The sequence below is a fragment of the Canis lupus genome, unplaced genomic scaffold (genome assembly GCF_011100685.1).
Source record: "Canis lupus familiaris isolate Mischka breed German Shepherd unplaced genomic scaffold, alternate assembly UU_Cfam_GSD_1.0 chrUn_S1548H1736, whole genome shotgun sequence".
In the NCBI taxonomy this organism is placed as follows: Eukaryota; Metazoa; Chordata; class Mammalia; order Carnivora; family Canidae; genus Canis; species Canis lupus.
The window spans coordinates 228,557-241,809 of record NW_023330387.1 but is presented as its reverse complement, the minus strand read 5'-3'; positions in this window follow the sequence as shown (position 1 = coordinate 241,809).

Genomic DNA, 13,253 nt, shown 5'->3' with positions numbered 1-13,253 from the left:
ATAAATCCTGAAGAAAAGAAACAAACAGAAGGAAGAGAAATCTCCCATGTATTAGAATTTCAAAGAAGTTGTCCAGACATTCCACCCTCAAGTTGATTAGCATAGCCTCCCACTCTTATGTGTGGAATACACATAGTAACTTCCTTCTACAAAATATAAATGAAAATCTTAATATAAAAATAAAATATATAAATAATAATAATAATAAAATCACTTTACTATGGAGAAAGCTGACAAACACTACCTCAGCAAGATGATCAGATCAATACCAAGACTGATAAATCATGTTGATAATATCTATCCTTTATATGATATAATAAAAATGGCAGTATATCTCTGTATATAATCCACAAAAACAGTTCAATGATGAGATAAACAACAGACATGTCCCAACTGAGGTAAATTTTACAAAAACTCTACTTCTCAAAGTGTTCCAGTTCAACAACAACAAGGAAAGGCTGAAAGACTGTCACAATCCAGAGGAGCCTAAGAAAACACGAGTACAAATGCAATGTGATATGAAGGATAGTAACTTAGCAAAATCTAAGGAAATCTGAATAACGTATGGTCTTTGGTTAATGCGGACTATTTAATATTGATTCATTAGCTAATATTTGTACCGGAATTAATATAACACCACAATCATATCCCTGCCCCACACCATTCACCACCACACCACGGCCTCCAGCAAGGACCCAGTGCAGCTGCCCCCTGTGGGACATGCTCAGCCTCCCCAGGGTTCTTGGATACCCTGCTCCCATCAGAAGCCCGATTGTCCCATAGAGAACCCAGGGCTTGCAGGGAGGAGGGAAGGCAATGATCCCTGAAATGGTGGTGCAGGTGAGTGGTGCAGAGGACACATTGGGCCCTGCCTCGCCCACTGTCCCTCCTGGAGGTCGGACACACCCTGCACAGGACACCAGCCCCTAACCCAAAGGGACTGGGCTGACCTGGCCCCGCGCTCTGTGGGGGCTGAGGTGATTTGAGCCCCACCCAGGCCCAACACAAAGACTAATGGGATCCAGGCCCCCATGGTCCTGGCTAGCCCTGGATTCTGGCACAGGATGAGTGAGCCCTCTCACAGCTGGACGTGGCCTCTTGGGCCCTGTGTGTGCCACACAGATCCAGGTCACTGACCTAGGGCAGGCTGGGATCCCGGGACAACCCAGGTGGGGAGAGGATGGATAGGCCGGTTGCCCCACCTGACCCCACACAGGAGCAGGCTCCAGGTATTGGGTATTGGGGCCCCAGAGGGCCCAAGGCCAGGGTCCAGCTGCCCTGTGGGTCCCAGTACAGGAGCCCATGAGCTGCAGGTCCAGGTCATCTCTGCTGTCCTCAAAACAGTCACTCAGGCTGAAAACTCAGGACACACGCCCCACCCGAGTCCACACATGCTCCACAATGTGGACCCTAGCACCCACCCCCCCCACACTGTGTGATTCTTGCCCTCCCCTAAAGGACAGAAAGGTCTCCCTCCCCAGGGGAAGGCTCACATTAGGCTCTGAGCCTGTTTGCTGTAAAAAATCAATAAAGTTTTGTGGTGCGAAAATGCATAGCCAGGCCATTTCTGTGTCTCCCAGAACTCTGCATGGGCGTGGAGAGATACCCAGAGAGGAGGAGGGGGCACCATCCAGGCCCCAAACAGCCCTGCAGGGGCGCCACCAGGTACACACAGCTGACGTCCCCACGGCCTTCCAGGGGCGGCCAGATGCCAGGGTCAGGACCCACAGACTTTCTGGGACTCAGGCTCTGCCCACTGGGCCAGGAGGGGCTGGGACAGAGTGACAGCCAGGGAGCTTCAGGTCACCAGGGTCTGTGCACAGCGACCTGGGAGGTCTGTGCTCCTCTGTCCTGATGAACGAGGATGGCCGAGTTCCTGGGGCACTATTCCCCTCCCACATCCCCGTGCCTGTGTGCCTGGGGCACAGAGGGCCTGTGGGGCGGTCAGCGTGGCCCTGGAAGGGATGCCAGGACACCAGGCCTGAGTGTTGTGCCCAGATTGTAAATCAAGGGAAACCACCAAGGAGCCAACACCGATGGAAACTCCCGAGGGTTTCTTTTACAAGCTGGAGCTGGGTGAATTGCACCACACACACAGCGGAGCAGGGACATGGATCCCGAGACTAAGAGGCATAGCAGCTTATAGGGGCCAGTGGCACATGGGATTCCAGAAAGTTGCACGATCATGCCGGTCCACAAGCTGGTGGTGATTGAATTACACCTTACCCTATAGTATCCAATTGAGCTGGCCTATTATTGGTCAGAATCGTCGCACAGTTTTGGGGGACACAAAGCAGGGTTACATTGTTATAAGCCGATTTCCAATTAGGGTGTGCCCAGCGGCCTGACTAGGGTGGGGCAGCACCTTAAGCAATAAGCAGGTCATGTGGGGGTCATAGGGGAGGTGGCGGGGTGTAGCACAAAATGGAATCAGTTCTGCCCTGCTTGTCCAGGAGTAGGGGATTTTGTTAACTTTCCTGGGTCCCACACTTGCAGCTCATGCACCCGGCTACCCTGACCAGGTGGACTCAGCCTGCACACCTGTGGTGCTGGATCTCTCACACCAGCGTGTGGAGGGCACCCTCCTTGCCCTAGTGAGGCAGGGGTGATGAGCATGGGGCTCGCCACAAGGCCAGGCAGCACAGGGGACCGAAAACCCCAGCCCTCACCCCAAACGACTCCCACACACAGGCAGCAAACAGGGCTCTCCGCCCTGGGCAGCTCCTCAGGATCTCCCCCAGGCACGCTGAGGTCTGGCTCCCTGATAGAGAGGCATCAGGGAGAAGAGAAGCAGCCTGCGCTCAGCGGGACCCCCTGCTGGACATGGGAATGTGGCCGAGTCAGAACTTCAAGCTCAGCTGACCCCCCAGAGGAAAGTCACTGCAGGAGCGAGCCCCGAGTAAGCAAGGAGAACCCAGCTATCTGCCCAGCTACAGCACCAGAAATGATGTTGGCCAACCATTTCGGCATTTGGGTGACCCAGCCAGAGGATCAGATACCTGCACGTGATATCTGCATGTGATAGACACACACACAACCCAAAACCAACAAAAGTCGGAATCCCCCAATGTTGTCAAACAGCAGTCAGATGGTTACATACACGACGCTGTGGTCCCCAATAGGATACATGGAAGACGCTATAAACCATGACTGCAGAGGTAGTGGAGGCACGGAGATGTGCCTGCTGGGTTTCAAAAAGGAGCACAGAGAGGTTGGAAGCATCCTACGGAGGGGGTGCCCCTCCTAGGATAGGACACCAGGTCCCTGTGAAGGCTACGGATGGTGAAATCTGTCCTCCTCTCTTTCACCTTCTGGTTTTCCTCCTCTTTTGTTCTTCCTAATTCTAGTTAGCCCCTCCACCTGCATCCAAGACAATGACCAAAGAGGCTTCGTTATGACATCACGTCCTAAAGGAGGCCGAGCTCTGGCTACCGGTTCAGAAATGGTCATTGCCTAGGTGTATGCTGATCCCCGAAGTCGTGGCTTCACGGCTCTTCTCTCCCTGCAGAACGAGGGAACCACAGGTCTTACAATGAAAGACGCCCACTACACTGAGGCAGGACTATCCCTGTGGAGGACGCATCTGGGCTAAGTAGGATAGTGGGGCGATCAAGAATAGTTCGCAGGTGAGACATAAGCAAACACTTACCTTTGAAAGTCATGCTTTATTTGTTCATCCATTTATTATTTGTTAAATATTTCATTTCATGTCCTCTCTATACCAACATGGAGTTCAAACTCACAACACCTGAGATCAAGATCCCCCAACCAGGCCAGCCAGGCACCCCAGTGCCATGTTTCATAACTCTTTGCTTCCTTGCCTATCTCTGCATCGAACTGGAACATTAAGTCCTGGACGGGAAGCTTTAGTTACCTCCGAATCCTAGAATGTTCTCACTGTATCCCAACCTAGATTGACATTTACCATTGAATAGCACTTTAAATAAATAGTCAGTAAAATAACTACTACAGTAAAGGAAATTATCAACTATTCACGTGTGTGGGCCTGCTCCCTGGGCCCAGGGAAGCTATGGTTTCTTTCACATTGATCAGGTCCAAATGACTCCACCACACTCAAAGCGTGGGCTCAGTTTCTGCCCTGACACATGCAAGACCCTGCTTCAATTAACATGTATCAATCAATCAAAGAGAGCCTGACCGCCAGCAGTGTGGTTCATAAGAACATGGGACTCTGTTCTTGGGGTAGCAAGTTCAAGCCCCATGTTGGCTGTAGAGATTACAGAAAAATAAAATCTTAAAAAAAACATCAGTTGATCTTGGAGAGACAGAGCCCCGGATCCCACAAGGGCAGAGAGCACAACCTACGAATCTACTCACAATATATAAGCAGCAGTGCACAAAAATTGTACTTTCAGAAGTCTCCTAGAGTTGGGGACAACACCAGCCTTAAGGTGTTCAAGTGGAGAAGTGGGGGGCAGTCCCTGGAGCGACAGGGTGGGCTCAGGATCCCAGGGGGCCCAAGGACAGTGGTGCCAACTGTTCCCAGGCACAGGAGCAGGAACGGCTGAGAGCAGTGGGGCTCGGGCCAGCTGTCTGCCTGTGTGGCCATAAGCTGCAAACCCTGTGCAGTTATGGGGCCCAGTTCCTGGGACAGACGCAGCAAAGGCCAGGAGTGCGTGGACACCTCCCGGGCAGGAAGAGAACAGGTCTCCAACAGGGCAGCCCCTAAAATTTGGAGTTTAAACTTCAGTCACTTGTCTGTGGGGAGGCTGAGAAAATTGAGGCCGTTCCACTTTAAGTTCACAGTTAGCACAAGTACTGCCATCCAGGACCCTGTGTATAAGAGCTAAAATTTACATTATCAGTTACAGGAAAAAAAAGAAAAAAAACTTACAGCATTAAGGTCCCAGAAAGCCCCATATTAGAATGAGAACAAAGCTCAATGCCCTTGAAGGCCTCATATCAAAATGTAAACAGAACTTGAGGAATTGCTCCAGCCCTTCTGGAGGACCCTGAGACCAGCCCTTAAAACTAAGCTAAAACCCACCTCGGGGTCCAAGTCCCTGCTCTGCTGTGGTGGGATATACTTGGACCCAACCTTGAGTTTGTAAATCAACCTCGTGTGTTGCATCGGTGTCTGCTTGGACAATCTTGGGCACAACACCCCCAAGTGTTGGGCACTTGCAACTTGGGCACAACACCCCAAGTCCCCTCCCCACCTGGGCTGATACCCTGTCCCCTCCCACCCAGGCTGACCCTCAGTCACCTCCCGCCCACAGCGGTCACCACAGCCCCTCACAGAGGTCCCACAGCCACGGTCGGCACTCTGGCCATCCCCGGCTCCCAGGAGAAGAAAGGAGATTTCAGCAGGACACATCCTATGGTGGTCCAGGGCTCCTGCCCAGGATGGCAGCTGGTGACTGGCCGGTGTCTGTGCCCTGACGCCGGTCCTCCTCCCGGTTTTCCCGCAGGAAATGAAGGAGGAGGCCTCGACTCCTCCAGGGACATCACACAGATAGACCTGGACATCAACAAGATGTTTAGCAGGCAAATTAAGTTTTGGGACTGCTAGAGGGTGGGGAGAGGCTGTTGAGTCAGGGGGCTTCTAGGCCCCGGGGAGGCCCAAGGGCTTCTGGGTAGGGAACACGGGGCTTAAGAGGCCGGGGAAGCAACAGCAACAGCAACACACCACTGTATGGTGGGTGCAGGGGATGACACCCATGCCCCAATCCCCGGGGCTTGGGGGTTGAGGGGGTCACTAGGTCGGTGCCTCTAGGGGTTCCATGGGAGCTGAACCACACAGGGGGAGGGACGGCCCCTTGAAAAGCAGGGGGCTGCGGTGGGGCCCGTGGAGGGCAGTAACCGGACCTGCGGGCCAGGCGGCATGGCCGTGGCTGGAGCAGGACACACATCGTTCCCATGAGGGTCGGACGGGTCAGGGTGACACCCACACTCGGTGTTTTTATATATCTAAATTCTATGCATTTAATTTGAGACAATTTGCAATTGTAAGCATACATAGTATGATGACCCCAGATAATGCCCCGGTCCAGCCAGTGTCCTGCACTGACCACACGGTGCCCCAGGGGCAGGTGTCACAGCAAACCCAGACTGGGATCGCCTTTATCTTAGACGTATCCATGTGCGTCTGAGAGAAAGTGGATGCCCTGTGTCGGCAGGCCCCCCATGTCATCCCCTCTTTCCCCACCCCCACAGCATCCCCTTCTCATCATCCCCAATGGCATCCCACCTATATCACCCCCTCACAATGACACAGCCCACACAATCCCCACCCACACTATTCCCCCCACCATCCCCCCTACCATCCCCCACACTCCACCACCATCATGCCCTGCCCCACAACATCCACCCCCAAGCATCTGTCCCCAGCAAGGACCCTGGGCAGCTGCCCCCTGTGGGACATACTCAGCCTACGGGGTTCTCTGGATACCCTGCTCCCATCAGAAGACCGGGTTTCCCATAGAGTACCCAGGGGTGCAGGAAGGAGGGAAGGCAGGAGCCCCAGACAGGGTGGGTGCAGGTGAGTGGTGCAGAGGACCCACTGTGCCCTGCCTCCACCACTGTCCCTCCTGGAGGGCAGCACACCCTGCATAGGACACGCCCCTAACCAGAGGGACATGGGGTGGCTGGCCCCAGGCTCTGTGGGTTGGGGTGATTTGAGCCCCCCCAGGCCCAACACAAAGACTAATGGGATCCAGCCCCCCATGGCCCTGGCCAGCCCTGGATTCTGGCCCCAGGCTGAGAGAGCCCTCCCACAGCTGGATGTGGCCTCTTGGGCCCTGGGTGTGCCCACAGATCCAGGTCGCTGACCTAGGGCAGCCCTAGGAATCCCGGGACACCCAATGTTGGGGAGAGAAGGGGAGGTGGCGGTGGGCCCACCCACACCCACACTAGGAGACAGGCTCCACCAGGTTCTGGGGCCCCAGGGCCCCGAGACCGGGGTCCAGCTACACTGCGGGGAACAGTGCAGGAGTCCATGAGCTCAGGTCCAGCTAGCTCTGTTGCCCTCAGAAACCGTCTCTCTCTGCTGAAAACCTCAGGACAACTGTCCCCACCCGGAGTCCAAACCTGCTTCCCAGGTGGGGGACTCCATCACCCGTCCCCCACTCACAATGTGATTCTTTCTTTTTTGCCATCCTTCCCCTAACGGGACAGAAAGGTCTCCCTCCCCAGGGGAAAGTCACGTGCCCATCGGCTCTGAGCCCCATTGCTTGTAGATAGTCAATTAAGCTGGTTGTGGTGCGAAAAAATGCACAAGCCAGCCCATGTATGTGCTATCCCAGAACTCTGAGCAGAGGGCGTGGAGAGACCCCGAATGAGAGGAGGAAGGAGGGGCTACATCCTATGCCCCAAACTAGCCACGTACAGTGGCAAGGCTGCCCAGTCACACCCACACCCTATCTGACATCCCTCAAAATGCCTTCCAGGGGGCTGCCCAGACTCCAGGGGTCCGTGCACCATAGAACTTTACTGGGACTCAGCCTGTGCCCAGTCCGGCCAGGAGGGGCTGGGACAGAGTGACAGCCAGGGAGCCTCAGGGTACCAGTGTCTGTGGAAGAGACCTGGGTGGTCTGTGGTCTCTCTGTCCAGGGGGCCAGGGCTGGCTGGGTTCCGGGGCACTTCCTCCCCTCCCCGTATCCCCGTGCCTGTGTGCCTGGGGCACAAGAGGGCCTGCCGGGGCGGGTAGCGTGGCCCTGGAAGGGATGTCAGGACAACAGGCCCTTGTGTTGTGCCCAAGATTGCAATCCGATAAACCACCAAGGAGCCCACACCGATGCAAACTCCCGAGGGTTTCTTACAAGCTGGAGCTTGGGTCCAAGTGCACCGGACACAGAGGTGTAGGGATTTGGACCCCCGAGACTAAGAGATGTAGCAGCTTTATAGGAGCCAGTGGCACATGGGAATGCTGAAAGATGTGTAGTCATGTTTGTCCACACGCAGGTGGCTGGTTGAATTACACTTTACCCTATAGTATCGACTTGAACTGGCCTATTACTTTGGTCAGAATTGGGCGCAGCTTTGTGTGGCACAATGCAGGGTTACAATGTGATGACCCGATTTCAGATTAGGGTGTGCCCAGCGGCTTGAGTCGGGTGGGGCAGCACCTTAAGCCATAAGCAGGTAACGTGGGGTCATAGGGGAGATGGCTGGTGGAGCACAAAATGGAATCAGTCCTGCTCTGCTTGTCCAGGGGTAAGGGATTTTTGTTAAATTTACTGGGTCCCACACTGCAGCTCACGACGTGGGCCACCCTCACAAGGTGTACTCGGAGTGCACACCTTGTGGTGACTAGAATCTCTCACCAGCATGTTGGACGGGCAACCTCCTCGCACTTAGGGAATAGGGGCTGGGTGAGCATGGGGCTCTCAGCCTGAAGGCCATGGCAGCACAGAGGGACCACTAAAGACCCCAGCCCGTCCCCAACCCAGACACTCCTCGAAAACACAGGCAAGTCCCAGGGACTCCCCAGCCAATGGGCAGCTGGCTCCTCAAGGAGCTCCCTCCCAGGATGGCCCCCGAGGTCTAGCTCCCTGCTGGAGAGGCATCAGGGAGAAGATAAGCAGGGCCAGCACATGGCAGGACCCAACTTCCGCCACATGGGCTAACTAGGCCAAGCCGGACCTTCCAGCTCAGGCCTACCCTGCAGCGGAAAATCACTGCACGCGCGAGCCGTTGGTCTGCCATGAGAGCCTAGCTAGCTGCCCAGCGCCAGCACCAGAAATGATGTTGTGCCAACCATTTCGGCATTTGGGTGAGCCAGCCAGAGGATCCAATAGCTGCACGTGATAGCTACATTGTGATAGAACACACACACCACAAAACCAACAAAAGTTGGAAATCCACCCAATGTTGTCTAACAGCAGCCCGATGGTTACATACACGACGCTGTGGTCCCCCAACTATGATACATGAAGACGCAATAAACCATGGACTGCAGAGGTGCTAGAGGCACAGAGATGTGCCTGCTGGGTTCCCAACAAGGAGCACAGAGGGGCAGGAAGCATCCCTACGGAGGGGAGGCCCCTCCTTGGAAAGGACATCATGTCCTGTGAAGGCTACGAGACGGTGAATCTGTCCTCCGCCTCTTTCAGCTTCTGGTTTACCTCCTACATGCCATTTTCCCTCAATCATAGACCAAAAATTTATTTTATGTTTTTAAATTTCTTTTATTGGAGTCCAATTTGTATGAATTCTTGCTTCAGCAAGGGTGTCATTCAGGAGGAGAGGAGAGATAATGATTTTCTCAGACAGGCAAAATATAAAGGAGTTCATGACCATTAACCAGTCCAGTAAGGAATTTAAGAGGGACTCTTCTAGTGGGGGGAAAAAAAAGAGACCAAAACAAACCACTCTAGAAAGGCCCAGAGTACGTCACCAGAAACACCAACTCTTCCGGTAACACAAAATCACAAAGTTCATATCTTTGAATAATCACTCTGAATGCTGATAGACTAAGTAATCCATTCAAAAGATATAGGGTATCAGAGTGGCTTAAAAAACAGGATCTGGGATGCCTGGGTGGCTCAAGGTGTTGAGCATCTGCCTTTGACTCAGGGTGTGATCCTGGAGTCTGGGATCGAGTCCCATATGGGGCTCCTGGTGGGGAGTCTGCTTCTCTTTCTCCCTAATTTTTGGCCTCTCTCTCTCTCTCTCTCATAAATAAAATCGTTATTAAAAAAACAAGATCCATCTGTATGCTGCCTACAAGATGCTCACCTTAGACCTAGACACACCAGCAGATTGATAGTCAGGGGAGGGAAAATCATCTACCACGCTAATGGATATCAAACGAAAGCTGGAGGACCCATACTTATATCAGACAAATGAGATTTGAAACCAAACCCTGGGGGACACCTGGTGGCTCAGTTGTTGAGCATCTGCCTTCGGCTCAGGGTGTGCCTGGGATCCCAGGATCGAGTCCACATCGGACTCCCTTAGGGGAGCCTGCCTCTCTCTGCCTATGTTTCGCTCTGCTTCTCTGGTATCTCTAATGAAAAAATAAATAAAATATTTAAATCTCAAAAAGGAAGAACAATACTGTAAGAAGAGATGAAGAAGAACATTATTTCATAATTAAAAAGACACTCTATCAAGATCAAACAACTAAATATTTATGCTGCCAACATGAGAGTACCTAAATATAGAAACCAATTAACAAACAAAGTACAGGAAATCCATGGTAATAATACACTGACAGGGGATTTCAACACCCACTTATGGCAATGGACCAATCATCTAGCAGAATCAACAAGTGAACAAATAGCCTTGACACACTGGACCACAGGAATCAACAGATATAGTCAGAATATTCGATCGAAAGCAGAATACACATTCCTTCAACTGCACATGGACATTCTCCAGAACAGATAATATCAAGGCCCACAAAACAGCTCTCAACAGGTACAACAGTAACAAGAAGGTTGATATCACACCCTGTACATTTTTGGACCACAACGCTATGAAACTTGAAGTCGACAGTAAGAAAAAATTTGGACAGACCAAAAATATGTTGAGTTTATGATCATCCTATAGAGAATGAATGGAGCAACCAGGAAATTAAAGAGGAAATATAAAACAAACGAAAATTAAACATGTTTCTCCAAACCTCTGGGATGTAGCAAAGGCAGTCCTAAGAGGGAAGTACATAGCAATACAGGCCTACCATCAGAAACAAGAAGTCTCCAATACACAGTAACCCTACACCGAAGGAGCTGAAAAAGAAATAGCAAACATAGCCTAAAGCCTACAGAAGAAGGGAAAAAATAAAAAGAGAGCAGAAAAAACAATATAGGAAAACAAAACAGTAGAATGGAAAAACAAAAATGAGAGCTGGTTCTTTAAAATAATTAATAAAATGGATCAAGCCCTAGCAAGCCTTATCAACGAGAAAAGAGAAAAGACCTAAATAATAAAATCACAAATGAGAGAAGAGAGATCACAATCAACACCAGAAAAATAAGACAATTATAAGGGAATACTATGAAAGATTATATGCAAACAAAGGGAGACCTGAGAGAAATGGACAAATCCCTAGAAATGAGCAAATGAGCAGAACTGAAATAGGAAGAAATAGAAAGTGTGAACAGACCCATAACTAGCAAAGGAATTGAATCAGCAAGGCACCTGGGTGCCTCAGTGGTTGAGCATGTGCTTTGGCTCAGGTCATGATTCCGGGGTCCTGGGGGATCAAGTCCCACATCAAGGCTCCCCACATGGAGCCTCATTTTCCTTCTGCCTATAACTCTGCCCCTCTGGGTCTTCAATGAATACATAAATAACATCTTTAAAAAAGACAACAAAGATGTGAAAGGCCCTAAATAAAATCACAAATGAGAAAAGAAATAACAACCAACCCTAGAGAAATACAAACGATTATAAGAGAACATTATGAAAAATTATATGCCAGCAACCTAGAACCTGAAGAAAAGATCAATTCCTGGAAATATATAACATAGCAAAAATGAAAGGAAGGACAATAAGAAACTTGAACAGACAGATAACCAGCAAAGGAAATTGAATCTGCATCAAGAATCTCCCAACAGGAGATGCTTAGATCAATAGAACAGAATGGAAAGCCGAAACAAGATACAAACCTGTAACTCTATGATCCATTAATCGACAACAAGGCAGCAAGGAATATCCAATGGCACAAAGACAGTCTCTTCAAACAACCCTAACCCTGACCGCAGGATAAGACAAATGGTGTTGGGAAAACCAGGCAGCCAAATGCAGAAGAATGAAACTGGACCACTTTCTTACTCCATATATATAAAAAATAAATTCAAAATGGATGAAAGACCTAACTGTGAGACCTGAAACCATACAAAGAAGAAAAGATAGGCAGCAAAGTCTTTGACATTGGCCATTGGATGTTCTTTCTAGATAGCTCTGAGGTGAGGGAAACAAAAGCAAAATCCTATTGGGACTTTAAGAACATTTCAAAAGCTTCCACAAAGTGAAGGAAACAACCAAGCTAAAAGGCAACATACAAATGAAGAGATATGGTAAACCAACACATCCCATAAAGAGTAGTAGCAAACACATAAAGCAAATATAAATCTCAAGATCCTAAAAACCCAATTATGCAACTGGAGCTGGCAGAAAATGAATGGACTTTCTCTCTTGAAAGACTGCCAGATGGCGACCAGACACAAGGAAAGACACTAAGCATCACCCATCATCAAGGAAATGCAAATCAAAACCACAATGATAGTTCACCTGACAGCCGTCATAATGGCTAATATTAACACACAAGAAAAAACAAGTTTTAGTGAGGCTATGGAGAAGGGGTCGCTCCCCTTACACTCCTGGTGGGCATTGCGAACAGATGTAGTCACTGTGGAAAACAGTGTGGAGGTCCTTCTAGTAGTTAAAATAGGGTGATCCCTGGGTGGTGCAGGTGGTTTGGTTGCCTGTCTTTGGCCCAGGGCATGATCTGGAGACCGGGGATCGAATCCCACATTGGGCTCCCGGTGCATGGAGCCTGCTTCTCCCTCTGCCTGTGTCTCTGCCTCTCTCTCTGTGACTATCATAAAAAAATTTAAAAAAAAAGTTAAAAATAGAGCTAACCTACGATTCCAAATTTGCAGAGCTAGGTATTTACCCTGAGGACATAAAAGTACTTTAGTAGATTCGAGGGGGACACGCAGCCCAGTGTTTCTCGCAGCGTTATCAACAACAGCCAAACTGTGGATACAGCCCTACGTCATCGGCAGATGAACGGGCAGAGACAGTGTGGTAAATATACACACTGCGACATCACTCGGTCATCAGAAGGGATGAAATGAAGCCATTTACAATGATGTGGAAGGAGTGGAAAGAATTTATGCTAAATGAACTCAGAGAAAGATAGATACCAAATACCATACAATTGCATTCACAGGTGAATTTTAAGAAACCAAACAAACTGGGCAAAGGGGTCAGAGGGGGGGATGAGAGAATCAAGCCAAAATTACACACTCTTAACCACGAGAGAATAACTAATAAATACCAGAAGTCAGGTGAGGGGATTGGGAATTCAAGGGATGGGGACATTGGCGCGGCACCTTGTTGACCAGTACCAGGATGTTGTATTCCAAGTGTGAATCACTAATGTGTAACCTGAACTATATCAACTGTGTTTACAAACAGGAATTCAAGTAAAACTTTAAAATAATTGGTAGATTGATGAAACATGTGCGCACTAGAGAAAAAATCAGAAAGGCAACTAAAAATCCAAATAAAGAGTATTTAGAGCCACAAATTCCCTCCTAGCTCAGCTTGGAAGAAGT